The sequence below is a fragment of the Uranotaenia lowii genome, chromosome 3 (genome assembly GCF_029784155.1).
Source record: "Uranotaenia lowii strain MFRU-FL chromosome 3, ASM2978415v1, whole genome shotgun sequence".
Taxonomy (NCBI): domain Eukaryota; kingdom Metazoa; phylum Arthropoda; class Insecta; order Diptera; family Culicidae; genus Uranotaenia; species Uranotaenia lowii.
The window spans coordinates 13,259,676-13,279,486 of record NC_073693.1 but is presented as its reverse complement, the minus strand read 5'-3'; the positions used below and the strand labels follow the sequence as shown (position 1 = coordinate 13,279,486).

General features: G+C 35.8%; 1 protein-coding gene across 2 annotated transcripts in view; it reads left to right on the top strand.

Moving 5' to 3' along the window:
- Positions 1-19,811, top strand: part of LOC129755687 (diuretic hormone receptor-like) — a 121,384-nt gene that overhangs the window by 89,981 nt on the left and 11,592 nt on the right. The window contains exons 9-10 of one of the 2 annotated variants that reach the window (XR_008739302.1): positions 413-601; positions 9,599-9,658. The exons of the other annotated variant lie outside the window; for it this stretch is intronic. The gene's annotated coding sequence lies outside the window, so the exon portion shown is untranslated. The remainder of the gene's footprint in view (positions 1-412; positions 602-9,598; positions 9,659-19,811) is intronic. 2 annotated transcript variants of the gene reach the window in all.

The following is a 19,811-nucleotide window of genomic DNA, read 5'->3' as shown; positions in this document are numbered from 1 at the left end:
AGACAGACAGACAGACAGACAGTAACTCATCTTCCTTGAACTCCATTTTGATAGCTAAACATCTGATGTAAAAATCCAAATTGAAGCATCACTCTACACACCCACACACACCTAACAAATGAGGAGTGTTCAGGTTTGTTATACGCGGAATGAGGATGACCACTTTTTGATGACTAAATTTTTCCAATATACCTTCTTGTTCAAATGACCTAGGTAGTGAAGCCGATAGCTCCAAGCAAACTAGTATAACGACATCTTCAAACAATCCAGACAACAGTCATTAAAACTTTATGTTGACTTTCGAATAACCCATTCCGAAACCGACAGCCTAAGACAGTTGAAAAGCAGGAGCGCGAAAAACTTAACCCAGGCCCCACTGATGCAAGTTTACTTATTTCCATCTGGTTTTCAGGTGTTTGAGTTTTGAAAATCAAGACGGTTTTGTCACCTGCACGACCACAGTCGAGTGTACAGTCTAGGGGAAAAACCGCCATCGTGTGCCACCCCAGAAAACTACTGCCAAGTTAATGCACCCGACAAAAGCGAGAACTTATACACGAAAGCGAAAGAACATTTCTTCTCCCGTCTTCTAGAGCATGCGGTAAGTTTTCCAACCGCCACCGGGCTTCTTAACCTCCTAACTTCCCTATACCGATAGGGTAAAAAGAAGAGGTTAAGACAGCCTGAATTCTGGAATCGTTCCAGAATATGTGGCCCGTTCCGGTGTGCATTAATGTGTAAATTTCACCCATACAGTCACAAACACATATCATATCCCACAGTCCAGCTGTAAAATTTCTCATAAATACCACCTCATAACACATATAAAACAGATGCAGCTGAAAGTCACGGCTGTCACAAAACCACATGTTCGGCTTACATTTGGCACGCAAAACCTTTCCACCTAATGCTTTCACAGAACACAAAAACACATCTATACACTCTCATGAACACAAGCACCAAGCTACGATTCTTCTATTAGGACAACACAACGTTCTATGGTTTGGACGATTTTAGATGTTTAACTACCGCATGCTCTACTAGAATGGTGAATTCTTCTTCTGTCCCTTTCTGTCTTTGCACACTGCCCTTCAGAGTAGTACAATTTGGAACCATAAATGTTGCCTTTGGATGTTGATTAATGCTAAATTTGCTTTCTTATATGGAAATGAAAGAACGATAGGATACTCAAATGATGTTATTGTAGATGACCTCATAAGATTATTTTAATTTTTCCACGGTCAAATCTTATGATTCTGTCTTGGTACATTTCGTACCTAAAAAATAGCAAGTTTTTAAAATGATGGATAATTTTGAAGAAACATGTGGATCAAAGAAAAGAAGGAACATAAGCGTAAATATAATGCATTTCTCGAAAAAGATACAACGGCTCACCGACAGGACTTGAACCCGCAATCTCCGCTTGAGTACAACGGCGCGTAAGCCAATTACCGGCAAGACCGAAGCAATCGACCATGTGCGCGCTCGGCTAAAATCCCGAATCAAAGGAAGACAGAAACATGAGAGATCAATTGAAGGCAAGAACTCATGCGATCAGATATACATGGAGTGTATCGATGGAAGGTCCAGCAGTCGGAGTCGACTGATGAAGCTCGACTTGTACGTTCGCGTCGGGCTATTCCATCAAATTCACCGTGGTGTAATCGGCTAACGTGCCGTTGTACTGAAGCGGGGATTGCGGGTTCAAGTGCTGTCGGTGAGTCGTTGTATTTTTTTCGATAAATCCAAGATATTTATGGCTTCTGTTCTACCATTTCTTTGATCCTCATTTTATCTAAGATTAGATTATACATCATCTTGAAAATTTTCCACGGTGTTACCCCCTTCAGCTTGACCGAATCGGCTAATATGTTTGCTGAATTCTTCCAATGCGTTCACTCTCCACCGGATGTTTGTTATGGAACAATCCTAAACGATAATTATGATTAGCCGTTAGAATAAGTTCCCTCCAGATTAAACTAAACTAGGCAAGCCATAAAAATTCAAATATTCTATAAAAACCGCCTACTAGTTTGTATTGTCTATCAGTTCAAATACAGTCTGTTAACCGAACCACAGCACGCTGTTTTCTACAGGTTGTGGACATAGTTAGCGTTGCCTGGTAACAAGAGGTGCAGTTTTCGCGCACGTGGCTTTTATTCGTTTGAGTGGAAAGTTGTTCACATCGGTCGTTAAATGAAGTCGGAAGAGTTTTCGAACTGGAACTTCAGAATGTAGGCACACCTTGAAAAGTTGGGTCTGCACCATTGCGTTCAGAGAACTCTCGAGGAGGAGGACTTCTACCCGGTGGCGAACGAGGAAGAGCAGAGGGGCGCTTTGTGCAAACAACGACGGTTCTAATCCACAAAATAGCAGACTCGCAGCTGGAACACATCCGTGGAAAACCGTCTCCGAAGGCCATTTGGGATGCACTGAAGAACAATTTCGACTGAAAAGGAGTGTCCGGTATTTTCTTCTTGCTGCAAAGGTTGGCCAGTGCGAAGTACGATGAGAAGGTGTCTCTCCACAGACGCTGCCAGTGGAGCAATGCTCGATGTAATTCGTCAAATCGGTTTGCTGATTAAGGATGTAATCCGGCAACATGGTGTGGTGAGGATGTAATCTGGAACGGAGTTCGCTGGAAAAAGCAGGCGATTCACAGTCAAGTGCTTTAACTCTGGCAAAACTGGACAGCGAGCGAGCTGATTGTCCAGAGTGGAGCAGAACCGAAAAAGTCAGCCTTCCGAGTCAGCTGTCAGAAAAATGGGAGAACTCACACGCTGCTCAATCAAACGTCGCATTCGTGACGGTGGCGCAAGCAGCAGAGGCGATGAAGGCAAATTTACTTGTACTTGACAGCGGTGCTTCCGAGCACACGTTCGTTTACAGAAGCTAAAACTAAAATCTTCGGTGGTGATCAACGTGGCCAAATCGGGTGTGTCGCTAACGAGTCACTTCGCTGGCGAGGTCAAAATGGCAGTTCTTGTGGACGGCAATGAAATCAACTGCACAGTCCACGATGTCCTGTACGTGCTTGATCTTCTCGCTAATCTGTTGAACAGGTTAGGGAACGCTGTGGTTTTCAGACACTAATCCGAAACGAGATGGTCGATGGTTTGGACGTCGCCGCAGACTCTGAACCTGGAAGCGAGATTTGCGAGCCCTGCATGAAGGGGAAGCAAGCTAGGTTGCCACTCGAGGAGTCCTCGAAGTCTCGTTCCTCACGCCTCCTACTTAGACTCATCCATACAGACGTGTGTGGACTTTTCTCGCCAGCATCCTGGAATGGTGGGAAAATCCTCGTGAGCTTAATCGAGATTTCACGCATTTTACCCGCATTTTACATTCCTGAATCGAAAAAGCGAAGTCTTTGAGGCATTATGGAGCGTGCTCGGGCAATGCTGGACGAATCCGAATTCCAACGATAGATGTGATCTGAAGCGGATCTAACAGCAGACTTCGTAATCAACCGGAGCTCCACCGCTGCTTTGAAGGAATCAAAAACGTCGTACGAGATGCTGTTCGGACATAAGCCAAACGTGTCCGAAAAGCCATGTGCCATGTTTCCTTGCTGGATACGGGATTAACGGATATCGTCCATGGGATCCTGTTCAGAGAAGAGTGATCGACGCTCGAGACGTAAAAGTGCAAGACAAGAAAGTGAAAAAAATGATTATCTCGTGTCAGATTCTGTGAAACAAAATGAACACAAAGACAATTCTAGTAAAAAAGTAAAGTAAAAATAATGATGATGAATCTGTAGGGGATGATAAAGTGATAGACGATAGTGAATTCTCGAATGTCGAAACAGTGAGAGGCAAAGAAGAAAAAGTACCTGTAATAGGGAGTGAACGAGCAAAAAAGCGATCGGCCCATTTTTCCGACTAAAAGTTGAATCCATTCCCGAAACGCAACGCTGCAGCGCGCTAGTCGATGCGATTCTGAAGACGAAAGCTCATCGCCTTTGCATGGAATGCCGAGGCCTACGTCGACGAGCTGCCAGAAGACATCGAGAAACTCAAGAAGCATGATGATTGGCCATTGTGGAAGCCTGCTGTCGACGAAGAGATGCGGTCCTTGGAGAACAACTGCACCTGGAATCTTGTAGATCCCCCTACCGGAATTCGAGTTGTGCCATGTAAGAGGGTGTTCAAAATCAAGATGAATGACGGTAAACTTGCCCAGAAGAGAGCTCGACTGGTCACTAAAAGCTGGTCTCAACGTGCTAGATACGACTACCACGAAACGCATGCCCCGGTGGCTCGAATGAGTACCGTTTGAACGCTTTTGGCCGTGGCGGTCCAGCAAGACTTACACCTGCACCAGATGGACGTTTGCATCATCTTCCTCATCGAAAATCTTGAAGAGACGGTGTACATTCAACAGCCACCAGGATTTGAGAGGGGGAATAAAGTGCGCCGACTACACAAATCAATGTGTACCTGATCCTCTACGTTGAAGACATCTAGATTGCGACGGATTCCAGGTCGCAACTATCAGCCGAGTTCGAGATTTAAGACCTGGACGACGTCAGCATTTTTCTTGGCATGAACACTGAGCACAACAGGAAGCAATGTACATCAGCACGCAGCAGCCTTTTCGAGAGCTCATCGGTTGCCTCACATACTTGATGATCTCCTCGCGACCGGACATCAGCTTTGTGGTTAACTATCTGATTCGGTTCCAGAGTGGTGCCACTCATACGCATTGAGCTTATTTGAAGCATGTCTTGCGGTGTCTTCAAGGGACGAACGATTTTCGGCTGGTCTACACCAAGCAAGACGAAGGCGGCGAGCCAATCATCGGTTTCGCTTACGCTGGCTGATGGAACGATGTCGATACACGGCATTCATTATCCAGTTACCTGTTCCAGATCTTCGGCAACACGGTCGCATGGACGAGCAGGAAACAAACAACCGTGTCACTATCATCTACCGGAGCCGAGTAACTGTCCCTAAGCCAGGCGGCATGTGACGCCATCTGGATGAAGAACCTGCTGTCCGAATTTGCTGTTGTCATAAAATCTCAGCTGACAATCCACGAAGACAACCAGTCCTGCATTCACATCGCAGAAAAGCCTCGAGATCAGAAACGAATAACACATCTGGGTATTCGCTACAACTTTATCCTGGAAGGCATCCAGGACAAGATCATCAAGCAGTACATCGTAACAAGCCATCAGCAAGCAGATTTCCTCATCAAGAGTCTGTCGGCTGGTTCATTCAAACAGCATCGTGCCTCCCTAGGATTGAGTGGGCGTGTTAAGGAACAAACCTAGGCGATAATTATGATTAGCCGTTAGAATAAGTTTCCTCTAGATTAAAACAAACTAGGCAAGTCATGAAAATTCAAATATTCCATAAAAATTACCTACCAGTTTTTTATCTATCAGTTCATCAGTTGTTAACCAAACCACAGCACACTGTTTTTCTACAGTATTGGCACAGACAGTAGTTACCTCGCATCGCTCAAGTCCAATGACATAAACTTACCCTTGCCGTGCTTTTCCGTTCAGGATATCTACGAGAAGCTGACCGCAGCTTTCAACGGAAGGATCTAGTTCTGACGGCATACCTCTTGCGATCTTGAAACATTGCGCAGCATCCTAAGGCGATTACTAAATGAAAGGATGTTTCCTAGTGCTTGAAAGGTCGCAGAAATTTCTCCGATTTATAAATCTGGCAATGATCATCACGTCGAAAACAAAGACCCAATCTCAATTTTGAATCCAATTTCTAAAATTTTCGAAGTTTTCATGCACGAGCGATTGTATGCCACCATAAAACCTCTCATCTTATAGTTTCAGCATGGGCTCGTGAAGAAACGACTGTAATATTGCTCCGACAGGTGCAGGAATTCACGAGCACGAACTTTCGACGCCACGTCTGGAGTACCGCAGGGAAGTCACCTGGGACCCCTTCCTTTCGAAGTTATCGCGAACGACCTGTAAAACTGATGACCTGAAGCAGTTTAGTGAGATTATCAGTGCTGTTGGCTGTCTTGCTTTTGAAAACGGCAGATTAGAAGACTGGTGCCGCTTAGATGGAATGACGGCAAACGCCAAAAAAATGTAAGATAGTCAACTTCCCTCGTGCACGAAACACTGTCATCCTCAAATATCAACTCTCAGGATCGACATTAGAGAATATCAAGTCCATTCTCGACCTGCGAGTGAAAATTTACAACAAACTAACATTCGCTGAACACCTCACGCTCACTTCTGCGAAAGAATTTGCTGCGTAAGGATTTTTGCGTCGTAGCACGAAATACTTCGACGACGTCTATGCTCTGAAAGCAATCTACTGCTACTAGAACGCTCTTTTAACATAATCTCACAAAATTGAGATGAAAACGTAAAATTTGACAAAGTTACAGCTAATTTTGTGAGGCAATCCCAATTTCCTCTATTTTTACTAAAATAGCTGCATCTCTCTTCAAAGTGTCCGCAAAATGTTCAAAACTCATTGAAAAAGATTTTATAAGTTTAACTAGCTTGTGTGAAAGTTCCATAAGAAAATATCAGCTGCTATGTGCGATTTCATTCTTTTTTGAACGCAACTGTATATCAAAACTAATTGACAAAATAATCAGAAAAATAAAACAAATATATCTTGAGGAGTAGGCGATGACTGTTGCTAACCGTAAGCGTTTTTCTCATCGTCCGCGAAAATGTCATAAAATCCTAAATTTTACGTTGGAAAACGGACATGGAATTATCTAAAAGTGTATCAAACTGACAACTGAGATAAAGTGTAAAAGTTTCCTTTGGTACAATCTTAGTGAAATATATTCAAGTTCATAAAAAGAGTTGCGAAAGGGGTGGGATGAAGTTTCTGTTAACCGTACAGGCCAGAAAGTGTTATTTTTATTTTGTTTTCGTGCTAGTGATCCCTCAATAACAATGTGAAACATTTTCGAGGTCATTTGGTGAAAAAAATGTCATTCTTCATTAGTTTTGAAGTACACATGAGAAATAGTTAACACTCCAGAGGTTTTTTTTTCCTATCTCATGAAAAAGTAACTTTTTGCTTCTTCGGAAGATTTACACAAAAACCAACAAATTTTTCACGTTTTTAAAATAAAATACTTTTATATGGTTCATAGAACGTAAACTAAGCTTGCCATATTGCAGGGTTTTATCTGGATTTGCCTAGACAAAAAATTGGGGAAAAGATCCGATTGCCCGGATCCATCCATGGAATATGCCGAATCGAACAAAAAATAGCAAATTGTTTTATTTTTATTTAATTTATGCAAAATTTTTTAAACAAGTTCCGTAAAAAAATTGAAAGTTTTGTGGCAGTCTAAAATACAATTAAAAAGCTACTGATAAGTTTTGATGAAAAATAAAATTTGTTGCCTACATATGATCAAAAACTGACACCATTTTTGTTGACAGTCGGTAATTCAATTGTGCTTATAAAACTTTGCCGACAAATTGAAAAGCACTTGATTGCAGTCACTTCAATGGCGACCGTCAAAACTGGTTGAATTAGCTTAACGAATCTGAACTTTGGATCTATGTTAACTTCTTGACGCTTTGAAATGGAATTCAAAGCTTGATTTAAAAAAAAAACATTTATTTTTGCATGAAAATCTGAGTACCTATTCGGTTCAAAACTTATATATTTTGATCAACTGAAATTTATTTCCATAAAAAAGGTTTAATTGATGCCGTTTACATAAATTTTTAACAGGTAGAGTGTCATAGAAGAATCTCCGTCGAAATCAGATATCACCATTAAATTGATGTGCACAATAATTAAAGAATAAAGAATAAGTATCGTAAAACGGTGTAAGATTGATCAACGAGTTTTAACGAGTTTTCTTGATCATAAAGGATACAAAACACCTTCATAATATTTACAAAAGATTCGAAGAAAAAAATCCCCAATTTTTCCTGTTTTTAGAGGAAAAATCTCATTTTTGATTGCTAGTTTGCAGAAAATCTATCAAAAACTAATGTTAAATTTAAATATCAATGGAAAGCCAATAACTTGACCAACAAAACCCACTCAAAACATTATCCGAACTCGTCCGAACTCTTAAGTTATAACTTACTGAAAAAAAGGCATTATTTTGGATATTTTGTAGTATATCTCCTTTCTTAGTTGAAATATGTAGTTGAAATGTTCCACAAAACTGTGTGTTTCAACAATTTGAACAACTTTCTCAAATATACCAAGTATGTAAATCGTATACTAAAAAAGATATTAAATAAAAGTTTAAAATTACTTGTTAAAATACTCGTTATTTTTAAAATGCTCGTAACTTTTACGTTTTTCATGCGATCTTGATGGTGTCTTCAACAAAGTTGCTTAAAATAATAAGATCTACAACTTTTGTGAAGACATCAAGTCTCTAAACTAATTGTTTCAAGAAATAATTTTTTTATCTCCCTTCCAGGTGGAAAAATCACTTTTTTCTTTCAAGAATTTGATAGACCATCTAAAAATATAAAAATGTTGCGAAGACATCAAATGTCTACCGTTTACCGTTTGTCCGCAAATAATTTTGATCGCTTATTAGGTGCATTTACCCCTGTGTGCGGCGTCGGAACGTTCTCTTGGCGGTGGGGCTGGTGATGGACTGGCGAATTCTCGGAGATGGCTTGGTGGATGGCTGGAGGTCGTCTGGGGCTGGTTGTGGCTTGAGTGAAGCTGACCAATGATGCTGACCAACGTAATGGGCATTACTTGGCGGGAAATGAGCTAGGCCGGCTTGTTAGGTTCTTTCGGGGCGATTTGGCACGATTGGACTTCTCGGGGATCTCTGATCGACACTCGGAATGGTTCTGGCTTGCCCGGTCGGATTGGCGACCGAGTCGAGTGCTGCACCACGTGCCACGGGGCTGACGTCCCCCAAGGACACCTCGAGTGGACCGTTCTTGTTACCTGGGCAAGTAAATCGGCTTCGGGACACAATTTGCGATGTCCGTGTGCTTATTTTCGGCAAAAGTTACGATCCAGGCTACTTTTCTTGCCCAAAAACTTTTAACCGGCACTCCACGAGTCACAAAGCGCCTACAAGTTGGCAACGGGCGCATGCGAAGCGTTCAGCGCGAAGTTACCACCCTAAAGAGATCATCTCTCGGCTTTCTCTTTCCGATTAACCCTTCTGAGTTTTTTCTCCAACCCACTGAACTGAAATTCGCCACCTTGTGATGTTCATGTTTGTGATGTTATACGTGTTGTGTCTAAACCTAGCCCTAATACTTAGCCATTTTTCGAAATAGTTTGAAATCAATTGCCTGACTTAAACAGCCATAAAAATAAATAATTAAGTTAAACAATTAACATTGAAAAAAGAAACAAAAACTAACATGCAACAAGACAAATGTTACTAACGGTAACAATACATAACTGTTCAAAATCGTATCCTAGTTTTCCAATTTATTTTCGTTTAATTCAGCAAATTCTCGATAATCTTCAATAATTTTAATTCATACATATCATTAATAAAAATTTCAATTTCATTTCTATATTAAAACTATGATTTGGTAGTTTCAGTAACATTTTTCATTCTTTTTTAAATATCGTGTGAACCCTATTATACTTATTTTCACTAAGCCTATTTTCGTTTGCTCTTTTCGTTACAGCTTCACCAATTCTGGCCTCTCAAAAGAATGCTCACCCCGATCCCGAACAGAAAGCTTCCGGTAAGCTTGATTCATATTTTATATTCCACATCCAAGCTCCTCACTAAATTTAAAAAAAATAAGTTGAATTTATATTTATTTTTTATCTTAACATTTTCATTCACGAGTCTGGTTATCAATAAAAAAAGAATAACAAATCGGGGAATCGGACACGCTTTGTTTTGTTGTGCATTTCATTTGTCATCATGTTATGAATAACACTGGAACTGTTTTTTGTTGTTGTTTTAATTCGATTGAAGTTCAAAAAAACATGTTGTGGTGATTTAAATTCCTGAAAGAAGGGAGAAAAAAGTTAATGAGAATGCAGCTACTGAAACAACAATAACCTAGACCGAAATTTTTGTTTCTGAGTCTCTGATATCCACTGCGAAATTTTTTCCCCTTAAAACTTATATTTATTCCATTCTCAGGAAACGAATCCAATTTTATGCTCAAACAATTGCCAACAGCTGCTGGGCGGCAAAAATTGCGAGCCAACATTTGAACTTTGGGTGGACAGCTAGAAAAAAAAATAACACCGCCCATTCTGGAGCCCAGCTCGGAGAACTTTGAAACATATTCATGTGAACTTTCGACCATGGTATGGGTATGGCGAAAATTGAGAAGCCACGACTGAAAAACAAACACAAAAAGTCACAAAAAATTAGTCGCCAATCGTTGCTGCTGGGTTGAAATTCCACAAATTGTTGAGCTCTGGGCTATACAAAAATTTGAGACAAAAAGTCGTTTAGAAAGTTGGTTAAAAATTGATTATTTTTATAACGGGTCGATTATTTCTATGTCCAGCTTAAGACCTTTTGAAAACAATCTCTAATGAATTGTTTTCGAAAAAAAAAGTGTTATCTGAATAGGACACGATGTGCCGCCAACCAGATCGAGATATGCCGACCGTGCTCAAACCAGCTAGTGTGGAAAATATCTGCTAAACTGTCGAACACGTTCCCCTGAATGAGGGAAGAATTTCAATTTTCACTAGGACAATGTTTGCTTACGTGCTGTCAACACCAATAACCTGTTTCATCTAAACTGCATTAGTTGGTAGTTTGCTGCATTTTTCGATTTTGCTTTTTAGAAGCATAGACAATTTCTTTCAGCCGTTATCAGATTTAATAAAAATTTGTACATGAATCTATTCATGGCCTAGACTGTAGGTTAGGGTGGCAGCCAAATGGGTCATGTTGATTTTTGCTAACCGTGCAAATACATTTTGTAGATTCACCGAAAAACTGACCTGTAAAAATCTCAACTCAATCGAATTTGAAATGACTTTAAATGCATGAAACGTCGAGATCGGTGTTATTTTAACAAAAAAACACCCAAAAATCAACATTCTGGAACTGGGTCAGTTATCCAATAAACGCCCATTTCATGCATTTTAATGTCATTTGGCATCAAAATTTAAAAAAGGGATTTTTTTATTTCCTTTGTTCCCTTCCTTTGGTGATTTTTGAGGGACAGAAAACAAAAACTTTGAGTGCTTTGAGGCAGCCCTAAATCAAGTCTGATAGACCTGAAATTTTGCACAGGGTCAGTTTTCCGGGCCAATCTACAAAATTTGTATGATCGGTTTTCAAATTTCGAATCTTTCACATGTTTGCAGCTCATGGGCTGATCAAAACTTGTGATTATCATTTTCCCCGCAAAGATGTTCCTAAGACTTTAGGGATTGCTAAAATACTACGTTAGTCAATTTTCGATCAATTTAAATCCCCCACCCTCCTGCGTAACACATTATTATCAGATTTTCTATTCATAATCCACAAAGCGTAACAAGCTAAACGCATTACCTTCAATTGGGCCATCTTGCAACATTTCTCAACTCCAACTGCTTCTAAAAACTTAATGTCCACAGATATTCATACCGCTTCTACATATAAAGTTTTAAGGTTGATCGGACATCAAATTGACGAAGTTAGAAAAGTTTTTTTTTCCCCAGTTATTTTCAAATTTACAAAAACATGCGATTTTCACCCTACTAAATTTTACTTTTTTTTTCTGTCGAAAATGGTTTTAAAGAAAAAGCATAAGAGTGATGCATACATTTAGGGGTACAATTACCGGTAAAATGCCGCCGACCGTGGCCTAGAGGATAGCGTTCAAGTCTTCTAAGCCAAAGGTCATGCGATCAAGTCTTGGTCACGGCAAACATAGTACTCTTTCTGTGGGTTGGTGGTGTTAGCATTAGTAAAATGCTAGCCATTATATCCTTGAAAGATGTACGCTTAGTCTTAAGTAGAATTTAGATCTCTTCAAAGAAACATGAAGTTTCACTGAGATCCTATATGTGTGTGTTCGTTTAAAAAAAAAACATACACGATATGTTTTGCATATCATATTCCAGCATATGGAAACGTAATTTGAAAGGTGAATCTTTGATTGGCATTTTGATGCATTTTAGCCCAGACTGGTAACTGAATTATAAAAATATTTATTTACAAAAACTTTGTGATTGTCCGAAAAATACGTTTACAGCAATAGTGTTGGTATAGGTTAATGAAAGCAACATAAACTTTGTAGGTAATATCATTAAGCCAATCCGTCATACTGGGTATAGTGCTTTACGGCATCGAAAACTATTAAAATTTGTACATCTATTGCTCGATTTTTTAAATTTTCTGTGAGATTTAAACACATCAATAAATTTGCTCAAGATGCGTGAAACTATGTCTTCATCATTTTGTATTAATTGATTGATACCTCTATAACATTATATAAAAATTAAAATTGAATAAGTGCAATGATATACAGATGTTGCATCTATCCCTGCTGTTGCATGATGATAGGATTCAGAGCTATATAATGACCTAGCACTTCGGAAATTGATTCTTTCTCTTGGAGATCTCTTCCAATTGTTTGCTTGAGGACATGAAAAATGTATTATTTAGAACAGAAATTTAGCTCAAATCAATAAATACTCAGTAAATGGTATAAATATGTATACTAGCAGTAGTCATTAGCAGTTCTGTGTAATGAAAATGAAAATAAAAAACAAGAACTGAAAGTCCAAAATTGAATTGAAGAATAGGCTAAAGTCAAAAGTCGAAAATCAAAGTCGATAATTTTCTGCTTAAAAGTCGAAAATTTAAGGTAAAAAAACGAATGCAAAAAATTCGAAGACTGAATTCGACAAATTCTAAGCTGAAAGTCCAGAAATGAAAATCAGCAAAAAAAATTCATTGTAAAAAAAATCGAAAGTCGATAACCGAAAAAGTCGAAAGTCGAGCATCGAAAATCGAAATCTTAAGGTCAAAAATCGAAGGTCAAATGATGAAATTCAAAAGTCGAAAGTTGAAAGTCAAAAGTCGAAAATTGAAAGTCTAAAGTCCAACGTTGAAAGTTGAAAGTCGGAAGTCAGAAAATCAGAAAGTCAAAAATCAATGATAAAAAAAACTTATCAAAATTCGACAACCGGAAAATCAAGGTCTTAATAAGACAAATTTAAAATCGAAAGTGAAAAATTAAAAAAGTCAGAAACTTAGAAAGTCAGAAAGTTGAAAATCGAAATTTGAATATCGAAAATCCAAAATCGAAAATCGAAAATCGAAAATCGAAAATCGAAAATCGAAAATCGAAAATCGAAAATCGAAAATCGAAAATCTAAAATCGAAAATCGAAAATCGAAAATCGAAAATCGAAAATCGAAAATCGAAAATCGAAAATCGAAAATCGAAAGTCGAAAATCGAAAATCGAAAATCGAAAATCGAAAATCGAAAATCGAAAATCGAAAATCGAAAATCGAAAATCGAAAATCGAAAATCGAAAATCGAAAATCGAAAATCGAAAATCGAAAATCGAAAATCGAAAATCGATAATCGAAAATCGAAAATCGAAAATCGAAAATCGAAAATCGAAAATCGAAAATCGAAAATCGAAAATCGAAAATCGAAAATCGAAAATCGAAAATCGAAAATCGAAAATCGAAAATCGAAAATCGAAAATCGAAAATCGAAAATCGAAAATCGAAAATCGAAAATCGAAAATCGAAAATCGAAAATCGAAAATCGAAAATCGAAAATCGAAAATCGAAAATCGAAAATCGAAAATCGAAAATCGAAAATCGAAAATCGAAAATCGAAAATCGAAAATCGAAAATCGAAAATCGAAAATCGAAAATCGAAAATCGAAAATCGAAAATCGAAAATCGAAAATCGAAAATCGAAAATCGAAAATCGAAAATCGAAAATCGAAAATCGAAAATCGAAAATCGAAAATCGAAAATCGAAAATCGAAAATCGAAAATCGAAAATCGAAAATCGAAAATCTAAAATCGAAAATCGAAAATCGAAAATCGAAAATCGAAAATCGAAAATCGAAAATCGAAAATCGAAAATCGAAAATCTAAAATCGAAAATCGAAAATCGAAAGCCGAAAGTTGAAAGTCAGTTAGTCAATAAGTCAGTAAGTCAGTAAGTCAGGAAGTCAGAAAGTCGAAAGAAGAAAGTAGAAAGTCAAATTCGAAAATCGAAAGTCGAAAGTCGAAAGTGGAAAGTTGAAAGTTGAAAGTTGAAAGTTGAAAGTTGAAAGTTGAAAGTTGAAAGTTGAAAGTTGAAAGTTGAAAGTTGAAAGTTGAAAGTTGAAAGTTGAAAGTTGAAAGTTGAAAGTTGAAAGTTGAAAGTTGAAAGTTGAAAGTTGAAAGTTGAAAGTTGAAAGTTGAAAGTTGAAAGTTGAAAGTTGAAAGTTGAAAGTTGAAAGTTGAAAGTTGAAAGTCGAAAGTCTGAAGTCGAAAGTCGAAAGTCGAAAGTCAAAATTCAGGAAATCAGAAAGTTTAAAATTTAAAATCAAAGTCGTTAGTAGCGGAATTTGAACCAAAAGTTAAAAGTCGGAAACCAATAGCCAAAATATCGAAATCTAAACTCTGAAAATTCCAAGTCAAAAGCAGAAAATCAAAAATCGACAAAAAAGTTAAAAATAGAAAAAATCGAATGTCAATAGCCGAACAAGTCGAAAGTCGAGATACGAAAATCAGAACTTAAAAGTTTAAAATCGAAAGTCAAAAGTACAAAACCAAACGTCCGAAATTGTAAGTCAAAAGATGGAAGTGGAAAGTCGGTAAGTTTAAAGTAGAAAGTCAGAATTCGAAATTCGAGATTCGAAAATCGAACGTCCAGATTCGGAAGTCGAAAGTCGATAGGTGAAATTCGAAAGTCAAAAATCAAGAGTCGGAAGTCGTTAGATGAAACTGAGCTAAGTAAAAAGATCGAAAAATCGAACAGTAAAAAAACAATAATTATAGATAAACGAAAAAGGTTTAATTTGATGTTTTTTTGGGAATTCAAACAGAACGCATTTTAAGTAAACAAATATCTCCAAAAAAATATTTATGGTGGTATTCGATTTTTTTTGCCCATGAGTTTACTAATCACTAAGGCTATGCTGATTTATGACTCGAAATATGATGGAAAATGTGCAATCTGTGCTAAATTTGTCCGGCTGAGTACGGCAACACCCACGCACACATGCAGACTAGCTCAAGTTTAACAGCGAAACGATTTATCATTCTCTCGCAGAGCCCTGGACACTTTTTTGTGCAAAGAGTTGTAACTAAGGGCGAAAGATTGTAATTGATCCTGAACTGAGACTGAAATGATTCATTTTCCATGTACATGGAAATTATTCTTTTCCACTTGTGGATGAACTTGTTTCTGTAGTTTTTAAAAAATCGAAAAACATTCCTTCTTCTTATACGGCGACCGTTAAAAATCTGAATTAACGAAATTTTTGTATTTTGTTTTTCAAAGAAACAAGTTGGTCTCACATTTGCTGACTGCGAAAAACACTACATTGAGGCAATTCCAAGGCCAAAATCAAACTGTTCAAAGTCAATCAATAAATGACTCAACATAAAATAAATCTTAGTTGAGCCTTTTGCTGCTCTATACAGATTGCATAATAAAATACGTCCTTATTTCTCATCTTAGCTTCTCATATCGATCCATTTCAGTACTCAAACAAAAATTAACTGGAAGTACAAATTGAACAACTTAAAGAACGAATGAGAGGGGTCTAGACCTATTTATTCATACAATTTACGGGAACAAATTGAAGGCAAACACTACTGCATAGAGAGGCTCATCTTGATTGTCTTTCACTCGAGCGATGATAGTTATGAGACCGGGGCAGCATCGTTTAGTTAATGCCTCTCGGTTAGAACCTTTCCACACAATTGTCCATTCATATACAACACTCACCCACGCACATTGAGTAAATGTACCTACGTAGGAACGTGAGGCCCAAGAAGCAATAACAATGTCCATTTCCAGCTGGAAGAGTCTTCTTTGAACCAAACCGAAATGAACCCTTTTTTCATCTTGTAAATATCGTACACTACCACTTATTGCGGCTTCTTCTTTGCAAAAAGGGTTTGTTGTTTCTGGTAATTGTGCTCGGTGATGTTGTTACTACAATATTGCGATGCCCCTCGATTGCTGCACAATCGTCATCAAAAGCCGGGGATCAACACTTTTGCTGAACGACTAGCCGCATATCCTAATCGTATCCCGTCACTTATCCTGTTTGCCTGTTTTTTTTGGTGAAAGTTGAAGGTTGGTTCAAATTTGTTTAATAAAAAATCAAAAATAGAAATGAAAATTTGTGGTGAAACTTTTTTTCTGTTTTCAATAGCTTGTTAGTGATTTTTATAAAAATAGTAGCTCTCCTTGAATCATTCTAAATCCCATCTTCCAAACACAGACGACACAAAGCAATTGCAAAATTGAGGTCATAACTGGTGGGAATAAGGGCCGAGTCGAAAGATAGAATCCTAAAGAGATAGAGGGGAAAAATTTCCATACATAGTAGAAAGCATTCGGATGGATGCGTACGATATACCATTTGATTGGGCCAAATCCTTTCTTGCTGCTTTAAACACTGCACTACATACTGTTACAGTATTTCCGAGTCATAGATATGAATCTTCAAGGGGAAAAGGCTGAAATAATCTAGTTATTACGAGGCTTCCATGTTCTTTGGCTTCAAAAGGACGATGACGACGACACGTTCGGCTCAAAGACAACGACGAGCGTTCTGTTCTGGGAATAGCATTATGCCCTGTAAGTACATGGATCTGAAGGTTTTCAGCAGCTGCCGGAAAATCACATCATCGGTTTAGCAGACAGCTTTAAGTAGGATCAAAGATGATGTTGTCCTACCATAACTGCATCAGAGTAAAATCAAGTACTTTGCATAGATTTGAATGTATCCATCCCAACTATTATATTTTTTTTATTGTTTCAAAACCATTAAGACATCGTCAAACCAATTTTTCACGGTCGCCATGTAGAATAAAAACAAGGACTGTAAATCTTGCACGAATGCTATTGAATTTTGAAAGCTGAATTGATCAAATGAAAAAAAATACAAAAATGACAGAAATGACAAAAACTTTAAAAAATACAAAAATTAAAAAAATTACAAAAATTACAAAAATTACAAAAATTACAAAAATTACAAAAATTACAAAAATTACAAAAATTACAAAAATTACGAAAATTACAAAAATTACAAAAATTACAAAAATTACAAAAAATTACAAAAATTACAAAAATTACAAAAATTACAAAAAACAAAAATGACAAAAATTACAAAAATTACAAAAATAACAAAACTTACAAAAATGACAAAAATAACAAAATTACAAAAATTACAAAAATGACAAAAACTACAAAATTACAAAAATTAAAAAAATTACAAAAATTACAAAAATTACAAAAATTACAAAAATGACAAAAATGACAAAAATGACAAAAAATACAAAAATGACAAAAATTAAAAAATTACAAAAATTACAAAAATTAAAAATTACAAAAATAACAAAAATTACAAAAATTACAAAAATTACAAAAATTACAAAAATTACAAAAATTACAAAAATTACAAAAATTACAAAAATTACAAAAATTACAAAAATAACAAAAATAACAAAAATTACAAAAATTACAAAAATTACAAAAATTACAAAAATTACAAAAATTACAAAAATTACAAAAATTACAAAAATTACAAAAATTACAAAAATTACAAAAATTACAAAAATTACAAATATTACAAAAATTACAAAAATTACAAAAAAATCCAAAAATTACAAAAATGACAAAAATGACAAAAATGACAAAAATGACAAAAATGACAAAAATGACAAAAATGACAAAAATGACAAAAATGACAAAAATGACAAAAATGACAAAAATGACAAAAATGACAAAAATGACAAAAATGACAAAAATGACAAAAATGACAAAATGACAAAAATGACAAAAATGACAAAAATGACAAAAATGACAAAAATGACAAAAATGACAAAAATGACAAAAATGACAAAAATGACAAAATGACAAAAATGACAAAAATGACAAAAATGACAAAAATGACAAAAATGATAAAAATGACAAAAATGACAAAAATGACAAAAATGACAAAAATGACAAAAATGACAAAAATGACAAAAATGACAAAAATGACAAAAATGACAAAAATGACAAAAATGACAAAAATGACAAAAATGACAAAAATGACAAAAATGACAAAAATGACAAAAATGACAAAAATGACAAAAATGACAAAAATGACAAAAATGACAAAAATGACAAAAATGACAAAAATGACAAAAATGACAAAAATGACAAAAATGACAAAAATGACAAAAATGACAAAAATGACAAAAATGACAAAAATGACAAAAATGACAAAAATGACAAAAATGACAAAAATGACAAAAATGACAAAAATGACAAAAATGACAAAAATGACAAAAATGACGAAAATGACGAAAATGACAAAAATGACAAAAATGACAAAAATGACGAAAATGACAAAAATGACAAAAATGACAAAAATGACTAAAATGACAAAAATTACAAAAATGACAAAAATGACAAAAATGACAAAAATGACAAAAATGACAAAAATGACAAAAATGACAAAAATGACAAAAATGACAAAAATGACAAAAATGACAAAAATGACAAAAATGACAAAAATGACAAAAATGACAAAAATGACAAAAATGACAAAAATGACAAAAATGACAAAAATGACAAAAATGACAAAAATGACAAAAATGACAAAAATGACAAAAATGACAAAAATGACAAAAATGACAAAAATGACAAAAATGACAAAAATGACAAAAATGACAAAAATGACAAAAATGACAAAAATGACAAAAATGACAAAAATGACAAAAATGACAAAAATGACAAAAATGACAAAAATGACAAAAATGACAAAAATGACAAAAATGACAAAAATGACAAAAATGACAAAAATGACAAAAATGACAAAAATGAAAAAAATGACAAAAATGACAAAAATGACAAAAATGACAAAAATGACAAAAATGACAAAAATGACAAAAATGACAAAAATGACAAAAATGACAAAAATGACAAAAATGACAAAAATGACAAAAATGACAAAAATGACAAAAATGACAAAAATGACAAAAATGACAAAAATGACAAAAATGACAAAAATGACAAAAATGACAAAAATGACAAAAATGACAAAAATGACAAAAATGACAAAAATAACAAAAATGACAAAAATGACAAAAATGACAAAAATGACAAAAATGACAAAAATGACAAAAATGACAAAAATGACAAAAATGAAAAAAATGACAAAAATGACAAAAATGACAAAAATGACAAAAATAACCAAAATGACAAAAAATGACAAAAAATGACAAAAATGACAAAAATTACAAAAATTTAAATTTGATAATTTCTTCTTGGATTTCAAATCTTGAAAATTGCTAAACACATTTAAATTATATTTCTATAGTTTTGCTATCCTGTTCTAATATGTATGTTGCTCAGACACATGATACCCTGAATTCGACGTTATGCATGACAAAATACCCCGCCAACATAATTCACTGTCATTCTCTTGCAGTTCAGCAATTTTCTCTTCTGGTAGAAGACGATTCCCCGAGACCCACAAATCATCGACGATTGTGTCGTGAAATAATCGGGTGGAAAATGTGTCCTGCTTCCAGACATATTGCACACATTTTGCCCAATCTGGTCAAAGGTGTGCGGCGTCATAAATTTTCTTCCCTCTGTTGTTTGGAAAATTTTCTCCTTTAAATTCACTGAAAGTCAGAAGTCTTTTTTTAGGAATTTCGCTTTTCTAATCAACCGAATTTGTTCTTTT